This window comes from Panthera leo, chromosome D3 (assembly GCF_018350215.1).
Source record: "Panthera leo isolate Ple1 chromosome D3, P.leo_Ple1_pat1.1, whole genome shotgun sequence".
NCBI lineage: Eukaryota > Metazoa > Chordata > Mammalia > Carnivora > Felidae > Panthera > Panthera leo.
In genome coordinates this window covers 52,797,368-52,821,975 of record NC_056690.1, presented here as the reverse complement: position 1 = coordinate 52,821,975, position 24,608 = coordinate 52,797,368, and positions in this window count along the sequence as shown.

The following is a 24,608-nucleotide window of genomic DNA, read 5'->3' as shown; positions in this document are numbered from 1 at the left end:
TAACTTGCTGGGATTTTGATTGATATTATACGGAACCTATAGATGAAGTTGGGAAGAACTGATATCTTGACAATATTCTGTCTTCCAATTGATGAAAATTGGAATATCTATTTTGTTCTTCAATTTTGTTCATAAGAGTTTTGTAGTTTTCCTCATTTAGATCTTACACACATTTTGTTAGTTATACCTAAGTATTTCATTTCATGAGATACTAATGTAAAGAGTATTGTGTTTTTAATTTCAAATTCCACTTATTCATTGTTAGTATATAGAAAAGCATTTGACTTTGTATATTCTCCTTGTGTTCTGAAACCTTGCTGGAATCGCTTTTAGTTCTAAGAGTATTTTTGTTAATTTCTTTGGGTTTTCTACATAGATGATAATGTCATCTGTGAAAAAAAGAGTTTTACTTTATCCTTCCCAATCTGTATGCCTTTGTATTTCATTTTCTTGCCTTATTGAATTAGCAGGGGCTTCTAGTAGAATGCTGAAAGAGGATGAGAGTGGACACGTTTGTATGATAATTTTAACATCTGTGTTGTTTTGTGTTGGTTTTGGTTAACCTTTCAATTCATTATGAGTAGCTCTTTGAAGCCTGTTTACATGTTTGATAATTTTTTACTGGATGCCAGATATTGTAAGTTTTGCCTTGTTGGGGGCATGGTAGTATTGTTTGTCAATAAATATTTATGAACTTTGCTCTGGGAAACAACTATGTGACTCGGAAACTTTTTATATTCAGGTCTTGTTTTTAAGATTTGTTTTGCATAACCAGAGGAGTAATTGGTATGGTGCTAAGTTTTCTCCTTTACTGAAGCAAGACCCTTCTGAATATTATGCCCAATTCTGTATAATTTAGAAAGATTTCCAATTTGGCTTTTGGTGACACAACAGGGCTTCTAGCCTTGTGTAATTTCTGAATACCATTCTCTCTAATTCCTTCAGGTGGTTCTTTTCCTGGCTGTAGTTAATGTCTTTACATGCATACACTAATTATTACCCTGCTGAATCCTGAGGTGAACCCTCTGCATATGTCTAGAATCTTGCTCTGTGCAGTTTTCACTTCTCTAGTATTCTGCCCTGAAAACTCTAACCATTTTAGTCTCATTGGCTTTGCCTGCGTTCTGCCTCCTACACCACTACCTGAAAACTCTGTTAGTGCTTTAAAGCCGAAACAACTGTAAGAATAACCTTATTTGCTTTCTATATCTTAGAACTTACATTTTATTGTTGCTCGATGTCCAATATCATGAAAAGTATCGATTTTGTATTTTAATTGACTTTTCAGTAGTTTAGATAAGAGGGTAAATCCAATCTTTGTCCATCTTGCCTGAAGTGAAAGTCTCTTCTCATTATCTTTTTAATGATATTTGATACATAAAAAGAATATATTTGCTTTGTATGGAATATATTTGCTTTGTATGCAAATTATAAAAAATAATGTAAGTAGCATCAGTAAATCCACCATATGACCCACGAAATATAATATGAATGACATAACCACCTATGTATACTTCCCTATGCCATCCAACTTCTGAACACTATCATTCCTACAGTATTAACAATTATTATTATGTCTGTTATTCCTTTGATACCTGAAAATAGCTTTATCCAATGCGTATATGCGTAATCCATACCATACCCATGGGTATTACTGGGTATTTTTTGAGCTGTACAAAAATGAATATTCTCTCTATTACTTAATATCAAGTTTCTGAGTTTCAGCCACATTTTTTAGCTGTGAATCATTTATTTTTATAGCTTATTAATATTCTATTTTATTGCTATACTAAGATTCATTTAGCCATTCTCCTGACAGCATACATATCTGAGCTTCCAGTTTTATGTTATTTAGAACATTGACTTTTATGAACATTTTTGTCTAACACTACTCTATTTTTTTGTAAGTAACTTGGTTGTTGTGTCTTCGTGGCAGCTGTCTGACTGATGGTAGGACCTTACTGTTGTCATTAACACGTTACAACAATGTGTAAAAACAAATCTCTCACATAATATTTTGCTGTACATATGTTAAATTTTCAGAATTATCAGAGGCAGTTCTCTTTTCTCAGGGAACTATCTTTTTAAAAATGTTTTTGAATATTCCTTCTGTACCATTTGCTTTAGTCAATTTTTTTTTTTAAGTTTACTTATTTATTTTGAGAAAGAGAGAGAGAGTGTGTGCACAGGGGAGGGACAGAGAGAGAGGAAGAGAGAGAATCCCAAGCAAGCTCTAGGCTTGTTGCACTGGGGGCTTGGTCTCACAGACCCATGAGGTCATGACCTGACCCAAAATCAAGTAACTAACCCATTGAGCCACCCAGGCACTCCTCTAATTTTTTAATAGGCATTCAGCAGTTGGAGTTCTCTACCTGGTGTTATTTTTTTCCTACCTATGTGACCTTTTTCTGTTTCCCACTCAGGCAATTAGTGTAATAATATATATTGTAACCGATGGCCTTCCTTTCCACATCATCATCAACAAACTTGAACTGAAAAATTTTTTAATGTTTATTTATTTTTGAGAGAGAGACAGGGAGAGAGGGAGAGAGAGAGAGAGAGAGAGAGAGGCAGGGATTGGCAGAGAGAGAAGGAGACACAGAATCTGAAGCAGGCTCCAGGCTCTGGGCTATCATCACAGAGCCCAACGTGGGGCTCAAACTCACAAACTGTGAGATTGTGACCTGAGCCAAAATTGGATGCTCAACCAACTGAGCCACCCAGGCGCCCCTCAACAAACTTCAACTTTAGAGGCTGGAACTGTTACAAATCAATACATGAGTGAGTCAATTTTAAATCCTTCCTTGGTAATTATGTCAATGTTTTCTTTCCAAATTAATCTAGATATAGAACTTACTTTCAATTCCAATAAGATTTTATCAAATTGTCAAAATATTGTAAATTTAACCTCAAAGAACATACACAAGTGTACACAATAATATTTTCTGAAGAAGTATATTCAATCTGAAAGAATTCAAAACAGCATGGGTATCCACTTAAAAAAGACTATTTAGATAAAATATGGTAGTCAGTGTTATAGGTATTGTTTTTGTGGGTTTGAGGGGTTCTGGAATGAAATAACCATCTTTCAACAGAGACCTTCTGCAAGCAGTTCAGTTTCTTTGGGGATACAAAGATATCTTAAGAGAGAGAGATTTCTGTTGACTGCTGTTTTTGGATGTAGGAGAGATAACAGGAACTAAGTAGCATTGTTTTCCCTTGGGATTAAGATGTTAACTTCCCTGTATCTCATACTTGCTCACTGTTTTTTTGTGACTACAAGCTTAGAAATTTTCCAAGGCCCAACCAGGAAGAATATTTGCTATATATTTTGTAACCATCTACGGTATATGTTCCAAATTTCAAATTTTCATCTCCACTTTATTTCCTAATACAACTGATCTGTGTTCTCTAAAAATACTTTACAAACTCCAGTCCACTGGTCTCCTTCCCTCTATTGTTTTCAGCACTCTTATGATTTATTCCGTTATGTAACTTCTCAGTTTTATTTAATAAGATTTTGGTAGGGTTAGTAAATAATGCATGTGCTCAGTCCACTACCTTAAACCAAAAGTATAAATTTACTTTTACAAGTAGAGAAATAATTCTGCATTTTGAAGAAAAGAAAAGTACGTAAGCCTGAAGCTAGTAAATATTAAAGTCATTTCCACTTTAGGAAAAAAATATTGTTTCACTAAAAGGTTCTGACTCAATTTTTAAAAAGTGCTATATATTATAGGATTTAATATTTCAAATAAACTCGGAAAGGTACTGTAAACAAATGAAACTGTAAGATATGTGGGCAATGGTAGACTCTGAGACGTTCAAATTCATATGCAGTCCAGACCAAACATGCCTCCTATCTGGATTCTGCCTGTGAGTACTAGGTAATTCCTCATGTTCACAGAGGTATGCCCAGATTCTAACTCAAGGGATGTTAACATATTAGGGTGAGGCCAGGCCATGGCCTTGGTTAGGGCCAGTTCTAGGTGTGGGAAGGAGCACAGAAAGCACCTTCCTTATGCATCCCATAGTCTTGCTTCTACATTGTTTCTTCTGCTATTTTTCATCACAATCATTACGAAATGCCACATCAATGCATTACTTTAAAAAATTCTGTTAGGGAGGGAAGGGAGGGTGGGTGAGGGGTATTGAGGAGGGCACCTTTTGGGATGAGCATTGGGTGCTGTATGGAAACCAATTTGACAATAAATTTCATATATTGAAAAAAATAAAAAAATAAAAAAATAAAAATAAAAATTACAGGTTTTCCATTGGAATACTATGTAACAGTGAAAATATTATACTAATATAGAGTAAACTCCCAGATGAGATTTTATTTGAAAAAGAAAGGTGAAAAATATTATACACACATTATACAAATTTTATACATATATTTTATAGAAATAGATACACACACAGGCATATAAAACATGTAAAGAGTAAATTTCTGATAAGATACACAGAGGTTGATAATTTCATTGCCTTTGAGGCAGAAATGTGGGGAAGCACATTGGTCAGTATTGAAAGGGAGATCTTTTGGTTGTATGTTATTTTATACTTAACTAATTTTGTCATGTACATTTCTTAAATTTTTAATAAAAATGAAAGAGATTGAAACAAAAAAAAATTCTGTTAAAATATTGCTTTTTCCGGAGAATGTGTTCCTTCCCCCACTGACATGACACTGGGTATAATGTGTCAAAGAGAAGTAGAGTTAGAAAGATTGAACAGGAAAAGAACACTTTAGTGGAGCGTGGCCACCGGGGAGAGAGATGGAACTCAAGTCCATTGAAACAGAAAGCTTGAAGAAGTTTTAGACACTGGTGTAAGGTATTGTATTGTAGCTGTATTGTACTGTATATGATCATGCTTTCGGTGGTTGCTAATTGTCACTTACCCCTCAGGGACTGGGAGAGAAGGGTGCTGTCTTTCTTGATGATTACATTTCAAAGGAATGGCTTTCAGATCCTTGAGAAAGATATCCCTGGGTTGTAACACTGGCAAGAAGCTGGGAAAACATTTATTTACATCTCAAAGTGGTAGAGAAAGAACTTGTAATTACAAACTTCCTAAAGTAAATGCTCTAAGCAAAGGGAGGTCAGTGTTCTAGAATTGGGAAGAAACCTGTCTACAGTTTAGTCAAGCTGAGAGTCATGGTAAGGCCATTGTGGTAAATGGGAGGATATGGGTATATTTAAATTAATTATATAAGTTTCCAATCATATTCCAGATATTTTAATTGAGCACAAATCATACTTCTTATAAAAGTTATTAAAATTTTTAAATAAACCTACAAAATATGTATCAGTGATAACAAGGCCATCATTATCACCATACAGTATACAAAGAATTAGAGTAAAGTACTCTGGAGAATATTTGGGAAAAAAACCCCACAAAAATCTTATTATTTCTTAATATTTTTAGAAGATATTAGCACCTCTGGAATGTTCAACCAGCTAACAGAAAGATGTACTGGTTGAATTCATATATACGGATGATCGGTTTCCAACTAAAATAATAAAATTAGATCAGAGCATTTTTTCCCTAATATTTAATTAGAATGTGTTAGTTAGAAACACTTATGAAAATACTGTGATGCAGAATGCCTGAAATGTATAAATAGTTAAATGCATTAGGATACAATCCTGATATCTATTTAAACACACACAGAGTAACTTCATAACTTTGGTTTGTTTTGAGCTTTGCTTTTGTTTGATTATGGTTGATGACCATAGTTAGATTTCAGAAGAATTGGATCAGATATGTTGGACTGTTAACTTTGAGAATCGAGTCCGAGGACTGTGTGCTAAATTTACATCATTTGCCTATCAATCATACCGTTGTTTAAAAGTCTACTTTAAAGTTAAACTTTCTCCCTAGATAACATGATTAAACGTGTCTAATTACAAAATAACAAAGTGCTTTCACACAGTAGGAGAAGAAACTGTTTAAGTCAATTGAGCCCAAACAGACTTCTACATATCTTCAATATTTTTAGTTTTCGCTCTATGCAAACTCCTTAGTGCAGAGAATTAAAAGTAAGTTGGGGGCGGGGGGAGTCTGGCAGATAGCAGCGGTGGATGTGCGCCTTGCCTGAAAGGTGCCTCTCCTACATACACTCTCTGATTCTCATGATCTTGTTCTCATACTGCTTCCTCTAATTACTTTTCATCACAGTTGTACCCCTCATGGCCATATATTATATTTAAAATTGTATCGAAATAGTGTCAATTTAAAACAAATGTTTATTTTTGAGAGAGAGAGAGTGAGAGAGAGAGCACAAGCGGGGGAAGGGGAGAGACAGAAGGGAACGGAAGGTTTGAAGCTGAAGCGGGCACCTTGCTGAAGCAGTCAATCTCAAACTTGCAAGCCAGGAGATCATGACCTGATCTGAAGTCAGATGCTTAACCGACTGAGCCACCCAGGTGCCCCAATATAGCGTCAGTTTTGAAGAGTCTTCTCAGAGGAGCATCTCTTAGCCAGCTAGACTCATGGAGAAGTGGGACACCTGTTCTGTGGCCGTGTCACTGGAACCGCCCTTTGATGTGAAACACAATACACTTATCCAAGCTTTCCTGCTTGAAACTTGCCTTCTTTTGGGTAATTCATACTTTCCTATTTCCAGGATACAAACTCTTTGAAAGATATTTAAGAATAATTTCTGCCTCACTATGCATCCTGTTTTATGTTTTCTTTGTTACAGAACCTTGTAGGATCTAGTTAAGTGTTAAAGTTTGCTTTTACTGTTACCTATTCTTCCAATTGGATTGTCTTTGCTTTTTATTTTTAGTAACTCTTGACTCACCTACTTCTAATCAATTTTATCCTCTTTCTCTAATTGCATTTTAGTCCCTGTCCTGATTGATCTATTATCATAAACTTAATAATTAACTTATTGCTGCTCTAATCAAGTGTTGGTTTGCCATTATAACTTAATAATCCAATTAGCCCTATTAAAATGCCAAAACACTTTGCTTTTTTCAACATTCAATTCCTGAATACGGTTCATGGTTTCTTATACCAATGGGTCAGGTGACAAATGTTAGAATTTTCTTTTCTTTTCTTTTCTTTTTTTCCCCTGTCATCTCAAGAACACAAATTCTAAAGGCTTTGGGAAGAATTTTCTTATAGCTTACAAAATAAAACTTCTATGAAAACATTTTGTTTGTATCAATATTCCTCTGAGTCTCTTTCCTTTTTTGTCTGTGCTTTAAAAAAAAAACCTGCATATATCTTTTGCCGTTTCTTATTTTTTCCCTTTGTAACTGTTCACTAATTGGCCTAAAATATAAAACTGAATTGTATTTTAAATACATTACTGCATTTTTAATAAACATTTAGGTCTTATATTATTTATTTTAATTATAATGTTTCTCTTCTCTTTCCAGAAACAAACCAAAATTCAAACAGTGCTAAAGCCCAAATTAGGTTGCGGTTTCTTTATGTGGTTCACAGTTGAGATATATATATATATATATATATATATATTTTTTTTTTTTTTTTTTTTCCTGTGCATCAAGAGATTTATCCTTTGTCCCTATAGTACTAAAGCTTTTTACTTTGCTCTTGGTTCATTATTGATGATTGGTAAAGCTCTACTCTGTCTATTTCATGCCAAAAGATAGTTAGAGGTGCCAAAAAATGATGAATATCGTTAGGAAGTGAGCACTTCAAAGCATTGAGAGTTGTTAAATGTAACACTAACTTATGCATGGACAGAATTGCTGCAAATGGGTTGTTATGGAGTCTGACACCGTGGCAGCATGAATGTGTATTATGGGGATCAAGAAAGAATGAGACTTTATATTCTCAATTCATTTTAGGGAAGTATTTGTCATGTGACTTCATAAGCAATTTTCTGTGATAGCAATAAAATTGACTTGGACAGGCATCTCTAAGTGAATTAACATAATTAATATGATTTTATTAACACAGCCAAAATGTTTTCCTCCCAGGAAATTTGACAGAACCTAAGCCCAGCGGTACTTGGCCACTGGCAAAGTATGACTGTGTCTCCCTCTACACCCCCCACCACATCCCCATCAGTATTGGTCCAGTGAGTTTTCGGAGGCAGAATTCTTCAGGCAGGTGTCTGATGCTGGGAATATCAGAGATCTCAGTTAACTGAAAGTGACAATTAATAACTTTTATTGAGTGCCCAATTTGTTCAGAGCCCTAGGCACTGTGGGTTATCAGAAAGAAACAGAAGGAAACAAATAATCTCTTTCTGCCTCTTTGGGGTTTCTACTCATGGCAAAAAGAGGTACTCTACTGGGTCCACGCAGCAAGAGAGAGCAGGTGTTAGACAAGACATCAGTCTAAGTGGTATAACAGACACACTGAAGTTCAAGGGACAAGAATGGAATTGTCAATTTAATAAATGCCGTGAGATTTGTCACACTTTTGTGGCATCCTATTATTTTGTGATTTATGAGTTCTGTCCATATTAAATTTAATTCGGCAAACATATTTAAGATTATGATGCTATGTATAATATACCCCATTAGGTCTCATTGTTAACATAATGGTAAATAGAGTTTTATTTCTATCTTCAAAAATTAATATCCCTCTCTCCCTTTTTATCTGTGTGTCTTTCTCTGTCTCTGTTTCTCTTTCTCTTTCTCTCTACACACACATTTGTGTATCTATGCTACATATGTGTGTGTGTGTATATATATATATATGCACACACATATATAATGCAGATGTTGACAAGAACAATACTTATAATTACAAAAAGGTTACAATACATAGAGAAAGGAACAAGTACTTTGTGATAAGAGAAATAAATTTATATGGTGAATCTCTGTATTTATGTTATTGTTTAGAAAAATCTCATATAAATGTTAATTACAGTGAAGCAGATGCAACCATAAATTCATAAGCAATAAATGATCAGCAGAATAATGAATCAAAAACTGATCTATTGAGAGCAGAACAGCACACAAGCATATAGGTGATGGATGGGCAATGGTGGTGGCTTGTGGGCAGTAGCTAAATAAGAGAAGCTTAAGTAACAGAACAAGCCTAGGAAATACTTTTTGCCAGCTTGTCACAATGCAGTGCCGGTGCTTTACATGTAATATTTAATGTGATTCTTCTAACAGCCCTACAACCTAAGAATTGTGTTCCTATTTTAGAGATGAAGAAATAGATTCAAATGATTTGCTTGGCTAAAAACACCTGTAAGATTATACAGAAACTTTAATGAATGAGAAACCAGGGAACTATTTACAACATCCAGTGGGAAAAAATTTATTTACATAGATTCCTGGAGGAAAAGGAGAACACAAGTGTTTGGTAATGCTCATAGGAACAGATTAAGCCTATATACAGAGTATAACAAGAGTAATTAAGCACAGACAGACCTAGACCAGGAAGTCTTTGGGGAATAGAATGAAAATAATATGAAGAAATGTGAACATTATCCTTTCTCCTCCTCTGTAGTCTATGGAGATAAATTCTAGGATCGTCATGCATAGTACTGCTTCGTCAACTGTGGGGAAATGGTATTTTTGCATGAGAAATGGATGGTCTAGTGGTATGGTTGATGACCAAATTATTATGAAAAGAACTGGAAAGAACTAAAGGGTCAGTGCTATTTTGTTAACAGTGTAAATAAATAAAGAGTCTTTCTTCTCTCAAACTAGGGGAATAGTATCAGACAGAATTTGCACAGGAAGACAGCCAGGGTGCTACCTTTGAATACTACCAGATGCCATTTTATCTAAGCTTAGTGCAGAAACTAGTTCATATGGTATTTCTTTGAGCTCTTCTGTGATGCATATGGAGCAAAATTGTGTTTTTAGGAGCTATTTTCAATACATTACTAGCAAAATAAAATAAATTGCAAAAATGTCAAAATTCTCAGCTTGATTTACTTGACAAAAAGCTCCAGATTCCGCTCTTTTGATGTATATCAGTTGCAAAGTTTCAAGGATTTTGTGTGATTTATAAAAGTGGCCAAGCATTCAGAACTCTCAATTATTTAAACAGATCTTTTTGAAAGTCAAACTTTTCAGTTTTTACTATTAGCCCAGCAATTTTAATGACAGCAGACAAGATACTTTCTGAGCTGTACACAAACAAAAAAAACAAAGGGTTTAGTATTTTTATTACTTGGCCAAGACCAATTCTTTAAGATATATCACTGTAACATAAAACAAGTGTCAAAGCAAAGGATATCCTTATTTTCAAGAATTGGTAAGAGAAAAGAGTTTATAGTAATCTGAGCGTACTTGGAAGAACTGTATATCTTTACTTAGATCATCTTCAAAGAGTACAATTTTCCTTGACACTTTAAGGCTCTTCATGAATTTGGAATTAGAATACAAATTACTTTATTCCCCCCTAGGCTTTAGGAATTCACTATTAGTGAGGCTCTCTACGTGCGCTCTGTGAGGTCTTCTGGCATGGAACGTTTCTATTCCTTCGCATATTGGGAAGAAAGAGTCAGGCACATAGAAGGTGAATATTTGTCCCCCATTTGTCAACATGATCTCTGAGGGATAAGTTGGCAGCCAATTTTCATCTGTTACGTTCACTGCTCCATCCTCGTGCTTATAACATTGCTTAGCACATAGAAGTATTCCATATATATTTGTTGAATAAATGAAGAAGTTAATGAATCTGTTAGCCGCATGTAGCTTTTCTTTTTTTTTTTTTTAAATTTTTTTTTTCAACATTTTTTATTTATTTTTGGGACAGAGAGAGACAGAGCATGAACGGGGGAGGGGCAGAGAGAGAGGGAGACACAGAATCGGAAACAGGCTCCAGGCTCCGAGCCGTCAGCCCAGAGCCCGACACGGGGCTCGAACCCACGGACCGCGAGATAGTGACCTGGCTGAAGTCGGATGCCTAACCGACTGTGCCACCCAGGCGCCCCTGCATGTAGCTTTTCAAGATGACATCAAGTCAAATAATTAGTGAAGAATTAACTTTGCAGCAGACTTAGAGGATGAACATATAGATAATAAATTTCTTAAAACAACATAAAATAGTGGTGAACGACGTCTGTTGATAAGAATAAAACTGTTTCCTTAATTTTATTAATCATTTTTGTTAATATATTTATCTTAAACTTTTATCTTTCAGAAAAATCTCTGAACATTGAAATATCTAAATTAAAAAAATTTAAACTAATTTATTTAATTTTTTATTTTGGGAAAGGTGAGTAGGAGTGGTGGAGGGGCAGAGAGAGAGAGAGAGTCCCAAGCAGGCCCCACACTCAGTGCGTAGCCTGATGCGAGGCTCTGTCCCACGACCCTGGGATCGTGACCTGAGCCAAAATCAAGAGTCAGAGGCTCAAGCAACTGAGCCACTCAAGTGCCCCGAAATATCTAAATTTTGTAGTCTTTGCAGAAGGTGAAACTGGCTCTAGTGTTGGGAAATACCAAAAAAGGAGATTTTGACTTAAAAAGCTAGAGATCTTTATAACTTGGGAAATAAAAGATGATCTCAGAAGGATTCCATATTGGTTGATGTTTCAAATAACAATTCTAAGATTTCTTCCAGTGAGAACATTTTCTGATGTTATGATTCTTTCTCTAATTTTTTTAAAAAAATATTTATTTATTTTAGATAGAGAGAGAGACAGAGACAGAGAGCGAGCGGAGGAGGGACAGAGAGAGGGAGACACAGAATCTGAAACAGTCTTCAGGCTCCAAGTTGTCAGCACAGAGCCTGATGCAGGGCTTGAACCCACAACCGTGAGATCATGACCTGAGCCAAAGTTGGACGCTTAACCTATTGAGCCACCCAGGCATTCCATTTTCCTAATTTTTTGACCATTACATCTTCTCAGATCCTACAGATTTTATTGACCCAAAATTTAATTTAACCAAATGTTTCTTAACTGTCCATCTTTATATAAGCAGAAATTATGTCATACACTTTCATGGTATCCCCTGTAGGGTCTAACAGTATTTTCTACAAAGTATGCCCTAAGTATCTATTCATTATCAACTATTTGAATAAAATACAAGAAAATCTTATTTGCAGCAATAGGCTCTAAGTACTTTACTTACATTACCCAATTTAAGCCTGACTACCACCATATGAGATTAGTAGAACTGAGGTCAGAATTTAGGCCTGTCTGGATATATCTCTGCATAATCCATGCGGTTTAAATGATTGTCTGTCAGCATTTCTAATCTGAAGTTTTGAATAAGTGCGCTGCTTTTTTATGGTAATACAGTCTTCTTGGATTCTGTGGTTTGGCCAAGTCATATATAGGAATTTTAATATACATTATTCTCTCTAGGCATTTCTTAGGCATTGATGAAGTAATATCTTTTTCTTACATATTAGATGTTTGGCTGGAGGAAAAATCATGATGGAGCATACATAAAAGCTATGAATTTAGACTCAAAATTGTTATGAATGCCAAGAGTTATCATGACTAAACGTTTTCATCTGCTTCAGTTCCTTGATTTAAATATGCCTATGATTTAGCTTGGCATAAGTGAAGGAAAGTATTGTTTAAAATGGATTATTCACTATCTCATTTTTTTCCCTTGTTAATTGGCAAGCAACATAAAGCAATTTAAATCTTACTTGGTAAGTGCTTCAAGAGCATTTAATAAAAACATATGTGTTTTCATTTTCCTTTCAGCCTAAGTCCATTTTTCATTACTTGTAAAATTTACTAATTTTTAATTGTAGTAATTATTATAAAAACAAGTTTACACAGAGAAATAGGGCTAGTCATTTTATATAGGAGAATTAAAAACCTACTTATCTCTTACCTGGTGTAGACTTACCTGGTGTAGACTCTTAATTTGTCATTTTACCATTTTTCAATGTGACCCTGAGGTTTTACTAGCAGTGTTTAGAAACTCATGCCAGTCTTCATTTTGCAAATGGTCATTTATGTTATTATGCTAATAAGCTGAATAACTTTAACATTGGCCTAGGAGTGGATTTGAGTAAGCTTCTGGGAAACCTCCACAAATTCACAAAGTTAATGGCTTGACCTCACAATTCTCCAATGTAAAATAAGCTATAATGATTTTTCAGGCTCTTAGCTCCCTTGCATTAAAAAAAAAAAAGAGCTCTCATTTACTTCAGATGACTTGACTTTCCTTATAATTTAATTGTAAATGAATAGCCCTTTATTTATCTTCTAAAATGATTCTTGCCCATGTTTGGTTGAGACCCTTCTTCATGCCAGAAAAGAAAAAAGTTTCTAGCAGATGTTCTGAAAAAAGACAGTGATTTCTTTGGGATTTATGACACCAGGAGGATGTTTCAAAGAGGTAGCTCATATATTTGAGCAAATACCCAAAGAAGAAATATGATAAATACGTTTAATGCTCATTTCTGTGATTTAGCAGAAGGCTGGTAGAGTCAGAGGAAATGTGTGTAATATATAAAGAGTTGGCATGTGCCCTTTTAAAAACTTAGAAAGGAACAGTGTAATTTAAATTTCTTTAGCATCACTAAATCCTAAAAATTTCTTTTAAACTGAAACTTTGCCTATCATATTACATATATAGCTCTGTTCTTAATGAATGATTACTTATCCATGGCTCTAATACTGGAGTAAACTGGTGCTGGCTTAAGAGTGTCTTGCTATTTTTCCGTAGTTGAATTTAATGCAAATAGGGAAAAAGTAGCAGGGTGATTTTTGCATTATTGTGATATTGTTATCAAGTTGTGTTTTTGCTATACCAATGAAAAAATTATTATTAATAGCAGAAGCTAATAGCATAGGTTTAAATAGAAGTTAATCAAATGCTTATCTAATGTGGACTGATTTCAATCTGACCAAAGACAGTCTTTGTATTTATGAGAAAGATAGAAACAAAACTTCCTATTTATGGCTCTCTGGTTGCAAGAGAATGTCCTCGAGACTTTCTTGGACTGGAAAGTCTTTCCCTTTAATGGGTTCCTTAAAGTTCCTTGAAGTTCACCTACTCTAGTGTTTTGTAATCCACATCTTGATCAGATTTGAGTTTTAGGAGGGAGGTATGGAAAGGCTGGTTTTATAACACCAGTTTCCCTCATGTAAGGGTTTATTTAGAACTGACTGTAGCTTTCTTAACCTTTAGGGTCCTAGATCTGGGCAGAAAGAGTTCACATACTTAATTTCTTTCCAATACTGTAACGGCCAAATAAGCCAGTGCTATATAGTTAAGCAAGGATCTTAGGAGCTAAACATTTTGCCTTCTGTCCTGTAAGATTTTTCCCTGATGCCATTTCATATTAAGAATAGGATTAAATTTAAAGGAGAAGGGGCAGTTTTGAATGGAAAGCTATTCTGTTTTCCCTGGATTGACTAGAAGGGAACAAGGGCAAAGGGAGACACTAGATACAGCCATCTAGACCGGGTTAACAAAGCAGATGGTACTTTTGTAAACTGAATGGCTGTGGCTCTGCTGGCTCAGGTCATTGTGTGTTGCTGATAGATTCTCTATAAGTCTACAACATAGGCAACTGTGCTGAGAGGTACTTGTTCAGATAATCAGCTATAAAATTAAGTAAATAAATAAAATCCTCTAAGTTTCAATTTACGTTGCTAATTAATACCTTGAAATGGATCTACTCTTTGGGAAACTTAGGGCATATTCCCTTAAAACAACACTTACCTCTCATTAACAGCATCTTTGAAAAGAAGGCATATCTTAAAGTGATATTTACAACAAGAATGATTTTCTCAGAGACAGGGTTGTTATAAGAGGGAAACTAAGAAAATATAGCATCATGAATGTTGGTTCTGAGAACTTTATAATGAGGTTTTAATGTAGGCTGTGAAAAATTAAAGAGAGATATAAATTATGGAATGTTTACTAATATTTCTACCTGATGGTTAATTTATATACTTTTTTATAGCAACCTATGATTCTGTTCATATTTTGGCATTGATCAATGGGTTCTTGAAGCCAATAATTTAAAAAAATTGAGTTGCAATGATTGAGATATATGTAAACATTTCTATACTGGAAAAAGGGTCACTTGTTTGCCATTGAAATGACATTCAGGACACCTAAGTTTCTATACATGGCACAATTTTCGTTTCTCTCATGTACACAGGCATGTCGACACTGTGGCTTAGTCCTTTGGAATCGATGACTTTGGGACTTGGGTAGGGTTTTGTCACTAATTTATCTGGAAACTTCTGGCTCTAATTGGAACTCCTTTCTGTAGAAAGTTTTAATCAATGGAACAAATAGAATCACAGATAAGAAGGGACTGCAAGAGATCATTTATTCCCTTCTATGTCCTCAGGCTGTGAAAAAAACTTTCATAACATCAAGGTCTTCTTATCTAGCCAAAAGTAAATGGAAGAGTTGTAGAATTCTCTGGTGAATTTTGGTTGACTTTACAGGCAATATGGGTATTTTTTAGGAGAAAAATTTCATTTCTGCCTGAAGGATCTATCTTAAATTAACTCATAACTTTCTGCAGTACTCTATGTTGAGGTAATTCAGAAAGAATGGTTACATGATTGAGACCCTCTGAGAAATATAAAATTTCATGACATGTATCCTTTTCTCCTCTAGAATTGAGCCCTCCTGTGCTCACACCTGGTCTGTATGATTTCACCACTGGGAATGGATGAGTTTACCATACCAGTGGTAACTGACATTGGATTCTTTCTTTCTCTCCACCCCCCCCACCCCCGCCTCTTTTTCTCTCCCTCTCTACCCCCTGAAAATCCTTCCTCCTTACAAACACCTTCCTGCCCCTTTGGGCTGCCACCTATTTTCAGAAGTCCTGCTAGGATGGTTTTTTTTTTCTTAATGGATTCACCAAAAACATCTTCCACAAAGTTCTCTCACCAAGCACCGGAGATGCTTTGCCAGACACCATCATTAACAACAAACACGATTTCTACAATTTCAATATTACACGGTGGTGTGTGGCAAATTTGGAGAGAAAGTCTTGCTCCTCTGGTGTGATGTTCTTATAGGTGTAGGTCGCCGGAGATTTGAATGTGCTACAGAGTTTTAGGGCCCTAGCCTTCTCACTTTTTACGTAGTTCCCTTGCTCTACAACAGAAATGTGTAGAAGGAAGATCTGAGGAACAAAATCATGCTTTCAGAATCTTCCTACTGTTAACAGTTGAAGATGCATGAGTGGTTAAGATCACGGTGCCTGGATTCACTCTGCCTCAGGATGAGTTCTTCTAGGAGTCTTCCTGAAGGCAGACTCCTAGGGCAAGCCTTTCCCTGTTTTATGCGCTTACCCGGATATATCCAAGTACCACTTAGATACATGCTGGGACCTTCTCCACATTCTTGTTTGCATTGCTATTCATTGCATTACTTCATCAGTTTCATGAATTTAGTAGCAAATTAACTTTTCCTTTATAATTTCTTTAATTGTTCAAGGCTTCAGTTACTTTACTCATCTGAACTAGACCGTAGAAGAGAGTGACTATGTATTTTAAACATAGTTTTTTATTTGGAAGGTATACACACGTAAAGAGCTTGTGATTTTACTCACACCTCTGGATCTCTGGATTTCGCCACTATGATATGACTCAGAGATTGGAGACATGGTTTCTAAATCATTCCAACCGCAACAAACTAGAGCTCACGCTTTCCTTTCTGTAAAACCTGCAAAAGTTGCTCTTTTGGAGAATTTCCATGTGGAAGGACTAGATAAAGGGATATACCTGGAGGAGCTTAGCCGTTCTAGCAGAACTATAGTGCAGCTGTGATGTTTCTTTCTGTGTGCTGTTCTCAGTTGAAGTTTTTAGTTTATGTGTCCTAATATGCAGTTGGCACTACTTAAAAATTAGTTTGATTTCATCGACATCAAGGTAAAGGGAAAAATGGGATTTACATAATTTGTCTCAGCCCCCAGTGAGGCTGACACAGGGCAAAGCGAGCTATCTGTTCACCAGCATCTGACATTTCTACAGACAGAAGGTGGTGCTGTTGATTAGGAACAGTACCCAGGCCCACATTTTTCTATCAAACTCATGATCAAGTTATCATCGCAGTAAGTCTTTACTGAAGAGAAAAAAAATATCACAGTCACCTGGAACTTATTCTGGCATTCGACCTCAGTTACTTCGCTGCTTAAAATCGACCCCCCAAAATTCTCCAACCATGTTATTCTTATTACTTTATGTAAATCTTGTTAAGCTGTGTGAAAAAAAAGTTCTAAAATACAGTACATGTTGTTTCCCTTCATGCAGGGAAATTTACCGATATGTGCAAGACTGCAAGACGTCCAGGGGCCTGGATGTCTCACTGGTTACAAGAAAAAGACAGGCCTTTAAAACCAATGCAATATTGTTGCATTTGAACATGGTTGTTTCAGGAACATAGACTATTGAAATAAAACCTTTTTTGACTCTAGTTTGTTCCTATGCCTACATACTTCTATGGTGTAGTGCTCAAGCGAGTTGCAGGTGCCAGGAAAGAAGCCTGTCTTTCCCTGCCCGTGCCAAATGACATCGTGGTAACGTCTGACGACTTCTGGATGTGGTTCTCAGGAGGGATGATGAGTACCAGATATAGGCATGGGCTCATGTCTTCGTGTAAGAGCCCGAGAAGAGTGGGGAAGACCCAGGGAAGAGCAGAATCATTTAGAATCGTCGGCAGTACCATGAGAACAGGTCAATATTGCAGAAGAGTTTTGAAGTTTAAAAATAAAGTTTAGAGCTATAAGTAAAAAAAAAAAAAAAAAAAAAAAAAAACAAACAAACACGGGCTGACTAAACATCTAGGCAGCAAGAGCGAAGGTACAGAAGGGCTTGTTTTACATAGCTGCTGAGAGAGAGGTCCCGATGCCTATTAACATATTGGTTAACACCAGTTTGGGAGACCTGTGTTTAGCTTGAAAGATCTGTTTATGTCTTGCAGTATACGGTGACATCCTTTGGAGGAAGCTCAGACAAGAAGAGAATTTTAATTAGCAATAATTGCAGGTTTGAATCTTTCCCCTGAGCTGAGAATATGTATGCTCTCCTCTTTGAAAAATCCCCAACATTTCATCTTCAGTTTTCCTTCTCCAGGGGTTGTAGGTGAATCCTTATCTCATTCTGGTGGGAGGAATTGGCATCTTCTTGTGGTGGGAGGCAATACGGTATACTGGCTTGAAAACAGATTCTGAAAACAGATTATCTGTATTTTGTTTTATTTTTTATTTATTTTTTTGAATTTTTTGTGTCTCAATTTCTCTTCCGGGAATAATGAGAGTACCTAATCCGTGGGGTTGTACGCAGTCAGTGAGTTTGTATAGGTAAAGCAGGATGAAAATTCTCTGGTTCATAATACGTGTGGCATAAGAGCTTGCTAATTTTATTCCTGCTTACTCAGGGAAGACTGGGAAAGGATGCAAAGAGCAGAAGTTTTAGCAGTGAGCAGGTTTCTTTCAGATGAAACCCATTCTCTCTGCCAGGTCTTGATCCCTTTTTGAAATATGCCCTGGGGCTTCTGACATCACTGGTGCTTTGGGCTTCACTGTGTAAATGTATAGACAGAAGGAACGAGGATGTCAATGGTGGCAATAATTTAACACTGGACAGCCAGACACAATGAGCTTACAAACTGTATACTCAATAAGTCCCTAAATGACTTCCCAAACAGAAGTACTTTTAGAAAGGAAAAAGAGAAATCTTTGGTGTAGTTGTACTGAGATCAACGCACACTCCAGTGGACATACGTATGGGATCTTAAACATGAAGAAGAAACCAGAAAGGACATGCTTAGAGATGTCTGGATACTAATGATCCTTTTCAGCGAGTTGGCGAATCTGATACTCTTCCCTCAGAATTCCCATGGAGCAGGTGTCCATTTCCCAAAATGCCTTAAAATGTTATCTCCAAAGAGTGTCCTCTTAGGTTTGCATACTTTGCTTTTGTATATTTATTTCTGATTACATCTTTTTGGTGCCTTAGTGTTTGATGTAGGCTTTATATTTTTTTTAACAACTTAAAAGTTTCAATTCCTTCAAATACTTACCAAGTTTAGACACTTTATCGACTCCCCCCCTTTTAAATTGAAGTACAGTTGACACACATTAATTTCAGGTACATTAATTTACATTAACCTCAGGTACATTAATTTCAGGTACAACATAATGATTTGACAACTCTATGTGTTATGCTGTGCTCACCGCAAGTGTAGCTAACATCCGTCACCATAGAAGGTTACTACAATAACACTGACTGCCTTCCCTAGGCTGTGCCTTTTGTCTCTATGACTTATTCATTCCATAACCGGAAGCCTGTACCTCCCTCTCTCTTTCACCTATTTTCCCCGTTCCTCATCCTCCTCTCTCTGGCAGCTACCAGTTTCTTCTCTATCTATATATGAGATATATGATATATGTATATATGATATACATATATACATATGATATATATCTCATATGTATACACACACATATACATTTATACGTTAAAGTACATATTTTAAGGGAACACTGAGCTCTACAGAGAATAATATTTGTATATGATAGCTGTTGATAATCTCAGACTTTTGAGTTATGTACTTTCCCCTCCAATCCCACAGATTAGTCTTGTTGCCTTGCCTGTGTGTTCCCACACAAGAATTCCTATACAAAACTACTCCAGGCTCTTTCCTATCTTTAGAAGAATAGCATTGTAGTTGATTGTTTCTCTAGCTTTTCCACTTGCTAAATTTCCATAAAATTTAGCAAAGTGTTTAGAGTAGGAACTGAATAATATTTAATATTTTGGGGGGTGCCTGGGTGGCTCACTCAGTTAAGTTTCCGACTTTTTTAAAAAAAGTTTTTAGGTTTATTTATTTTGAGACAGAGAGAGAGAGAGAGAGAGAGGCAGGGAGGGAGGGACAGAGAGAGAGGGAGAAAAGGAGAATCCCAAGCAGGCTCTGCACTGTCAGCGCAGAGCCCCATGTGGACCTCCACCTCACAAACTATGAGATCATGGCCTAAACCTAAGCTGAAACCGAAAGTCGGTTGCTTAACCCACTGAACCACCCAGATACCCTTAAGCTTCTGACTCTTGATTTCAGCTCAGGTCATGATCTCAGAGTTCATTAGATCGAGCCCTGTGTCAGGCTCTTTGCTGATGGCCCAGGGCCTGCTTGGGATTTTCTCTCTCCCTCTCTCTCTGCCCTCCTGCCTCCAAATAAATAAACTTAAAAATTATTTAAAATTTTTTGAATGAATGAATGCATGAGTGATGGAAGGTGATCGTGTGTGTGTGTGTGTGTGTGTGTGTGTGTGTGTAGACAGGGAGGAGAGATTGAAAGGGAGAGGAAATTAGAGGGAAAAGATGGTAATCTGAGCTTTAAAGGAAAGAGTGGATATACAACTCACTTACCTGATTTCCCTCTAGAATTTCCTTGAGGGATGTGGGTTTCAAACTCAGTGCAGGTTCTCTGGGTACATCAGTGAATTTAAAGGTGCTATAAAATTTTTAATTTTTTTGAGGGAATCATCAATACTTTATACATGTTGAATGCTGGGAGAGTTACTGGCTGAAAGTAGTTTATAGACTCAACATCAGATCAGACTGCATTCCTTTCAATTACATCTTCTATTTCAAAAGTTGTGGGTTGTTTTTTTTTTTCTTTTTGACAGTTTTTGCCATAAAAAGCAGGTGCCGGAGGAAAATTGAGATATCCAATACGGTTCTAAAATTTCAGAATTTGTGCAGTGCCTTATAGGAACATACATCTCATTAGAAAGAAGTCACACTTATTTAAAAATCATTATTATTTTTTCTTTCAATTTGTGTGTATTATCTTTTTAAATATCTACTGTTAAGACATAAATACTTATTCAGTTGCTTACATCTCACAACTTAAAAAATGGAACTCTAGGTATTTCTTTTGGCCTGAGGGTACTGTTAAGAAATTACTGAGACACTAAGGGTGCTGGGCACTAAAAGGTTTGGGGCCCTCTGCTCAGGGGTAAAAAATGGAAAACTGGAAATGGAGCCTAGGATAAGAGTTTTTGAAGGTGGGATTCTGCCGAAATTACACTTTTGCTCCTAAACAGTGCTCTACAATTGAAGGTCAGGACAGATAATTAAACAAAGACCTTCAATTCAAGTCTAGGTGAACAATTTAATTATATTATTGTTTAATAGAATTATTGCTACATGAGGCTTGGTTTTATTTCCTCACAGACCATAAAGTCTTCCCAATTAAATATTTTTTCATTACTCATGGATCAAATACAAGAGACCCTAGAAATATGACAAGCAAGTATAAAATAATTTCTAAACTTCCCTTTAGAAAGGGAAGATGATATTTTATTTTTATCCTTCTTTTTAATGCTGCTGAAAAATTCTGAAGAAATGATTGGCAGTATTGTTTCACTGAGTTTCACCTGTAGTTGCCATCAGTCTTTTTAAGCTTTCTATTAGTCAAAGTAAAGAAATTAATCTAGAAGTATCAGATGATATTATGACTGTGGGCACCAGTCAAAAATGAGCTTTTGGTTTTGTCTTACTTTACATAGCTAACTAACCACCTAACCTGATAGCAGATGTTTTTCCTTATTGCATTTTTAGAACAGATTGTAATTCAAGAGACTTTGAGAAACAATGTAATTCTGAATTTTAGATTCATGTTTTAATAAAAATGTATGGTAACTTCATTTTTTTCCATAAAAGGTTTTAGACAGCTCTCTAAAACACCAACAGTGTCTTCAATATTTGCTACTTGTAACATACATAGGAAATATTTCCAAGGTCTGCATATTAATCTTGTGATTTTCTCTATTTGAAAAGAAAAAGAATATGCATGACCTGGCAGTCAATCTGAAGGCAGTGTTTTCCCTTGATGAATATCTCATCTTTTTTCTTTAGCACTGCAAAGTACTTTTGTCCTTTATTTGCCACTAATGCTTATGATAAAAAATTAAATTACTGTTCCTCCTTTCAATATGTTTTCCTCAGAGGGTCTCTGCTGAAGAACAAACATTTAAAAGAGGATGCAGAAGGTTTAGTTTTATACACAGCCCTGCTATATTATTCATTGCAATGCATTTTTAATGTTAGAGGAGGAAAAGTAAAATATATGTTAATTTCTAAGGTGAGACAGGCAGTGATCGAGGGAATGATAAATTTGCAGAGGCTGGAGATGTGTGTGTGAGAATAAGAAGTCTTCTCTCCTGAATCCTGAGACCCCTTTTTTTTTCTTCTGTATGTGGAAGGGAAACTTGGAGGTATTTTGAATAAAAATCTCAAGACATCATCTCCTGTAGTTAATGTGCCCCGAACCCTTTATATTTCCAGTTGAGAAAATGGTCACGAGACCAAAAACAAAAATAATACAAGTGAAACAAAACGGAAAAAAGTACTCTCTCAACATAATCAATAAGCTTTTGCTACATCCTAAATCAGCTACCTAGCTCTCATCTCTCCAACTCATTACATTTCTCAGCAAAATTTGCACCCTCGTTGTTCACAAATAAGCCACTTATTTTTTCCTAAGCAGGTGAAGAGATTTATGTAAGCATTCTTTTTACTTTTAAAATCTGATAGTATTTTAGAACAGCAGAAGAGTAATGTGCTTTATTTTGTCTATGAATTGTGAGGCTGATGGTCTTCTTTGTGTTGTGTTCTTTTGGAATTCAACAGTTTCTCTTCAATCTGAAAGGATTGCAGCATCTGGTAAGGAATCGATTTACAAACTTCTTACAATGGAAGAGAGCAGATTAAAGTTTCTAGAATTTGTTCTTCAAGCTCCCACAAGCTTTTCAGATCCTGAGAAAGGGATGGGCAGCGTTGTCTGATGTAGTGGAGATCGTGAAAGCACTTGAGTTCTAGGGTATTTTCTCAAAGTCTCCAAATCCACATTCAATCTGTTGTCATCAGAAAACACATATTTTGAATTTAGGGAGGACGAATGTGTGAACAAATAAAACTGTCATGTGGAGAATTGTCTGTTTTTGGTTGTCTGCCAAAATACCAAGTCCCAATTGAGTCTGTAGTTTACAAAAAAAAAGAGGGTATTTTCCATTTTCATTTGTTGAGTATGGATGAGCAGAAAACAGGGGGACCACACGTTTAGGAAAACACATATGAGGCATGAATTGCCTTTTCAAATATTTACTTTTATAACCCCTAAATCAAAAATAATGTGCTTATGGTGTATGGTTAATCTCAATACCGAACATCAGAATTCAGTCTGCCACCCAGTCTATGTTAGCACTACTTTTCACCTCTTCTAGATGCATTAATGTAAAATTGGAAATAGCTACTTTTAGGGTAAATGCATTTTTATTTCATTTCTCTAACAATATATAAGACAACAAATGCCTACTTTTGGAATTATGAACTCATTGATTTTATTCTAGACATGTAGTGGTCTGAGTTTTATTTTACTCATTTTATAATGACTATCACCATAGCAACCAGGCTGCTTTTACCAAAATGATAAAACATGCATTATATGTAGCTACCTACAATGATTCATGATAAACAGGCTACAAACCAATAGTGAATGTATGCTAATAAAATTCAAATTATCAGTCACAATCAGACTAACAAAGCCAATCATCCACCCAAATATGTTGTTTTGTTGTCATTACTACTTTTTTTTTCTGCTATATTGCCAAGGCACCTAGACACTTCATTAGTTTAGATTATAAAAACATGGAATCCTTGGAACAAAATTTCTTTAAAAAAATTGTTGCCATTATCCAAGTGTATTCAAATTAAATCTGATGGAGAGGTGTGCTTTCTCTAGCAGAGAAGTAACTAATGTGCCTGAGGCCACCCAAAGTTTTTAGTATGGTCCCAATGTGTCTCGGTCCCAGAAGGCAATGATTTAAAAAAAATTTTTTTTAATGTTTATTATTTATTTTTGAGAGACAGAGTGCAAGCAGGAGAGAGGCAGACACAGAATCTGAGCTGTCAGCACAGAGCCTGATGCAGGGCTCGAACTCGTGAACTGTGAGATCATGACCTGAAGTGAAGTTGGACACCTAACTGACTGAGCCACCCAGGGGCCCCCAGAAAGCAATGCTTATATAAGCATGAAATATTTCTTCTGGAAGGCAAAAGGGAGTCTTGTCCCAGGCCCTTGTGAACTTGCCATTTTCTGGTTGTGTAGCCTTACATCATTGACTTGAAAATGCTGAAGCAAAGCAAGAGATATCACACCCAGACTTCAAGCTATACTACAAAGCTGTAATCATCAAGACAGTATGGTACTGGCACAAAAACAGACCCTCAGATGAATGGAACAGAATAGAGAACACAGAAATTGACCCACAAATGTATGGCCAACTAATCTTTGACAAAGCAGGAAAGAATATCCAGTGGAATAAAGACAGTCTCTTCAGCAAGTGGTGCTGGGAAAACCGGACGGTGACATGCAGAAGAATGAACCTGGACCACTCTCTTACACCATACACAAAAATAAACTCAAAGGGGATGAAAGACCTAAATGTAAGACAGGAAGCCATCAAAATCCTCGAGGAGAAAGCAGGCAAAACCTCTTTGATCTTGGCTGCAGCATCTTCTTTCTCAACACGTCTCCAGAGGCAAAGGAAACAAAAGCAAAAATGAACTACTGGGACCTTATCAAAATGAAAAGCTTCTGCATGGCGAAGGAAACAATAAGCAAAACTAAAAGGCAACCGACATAATGGGAGGAGATATTTGCAAATGACATAAAGATAAAGGATTAGTATCCAAAATCTAT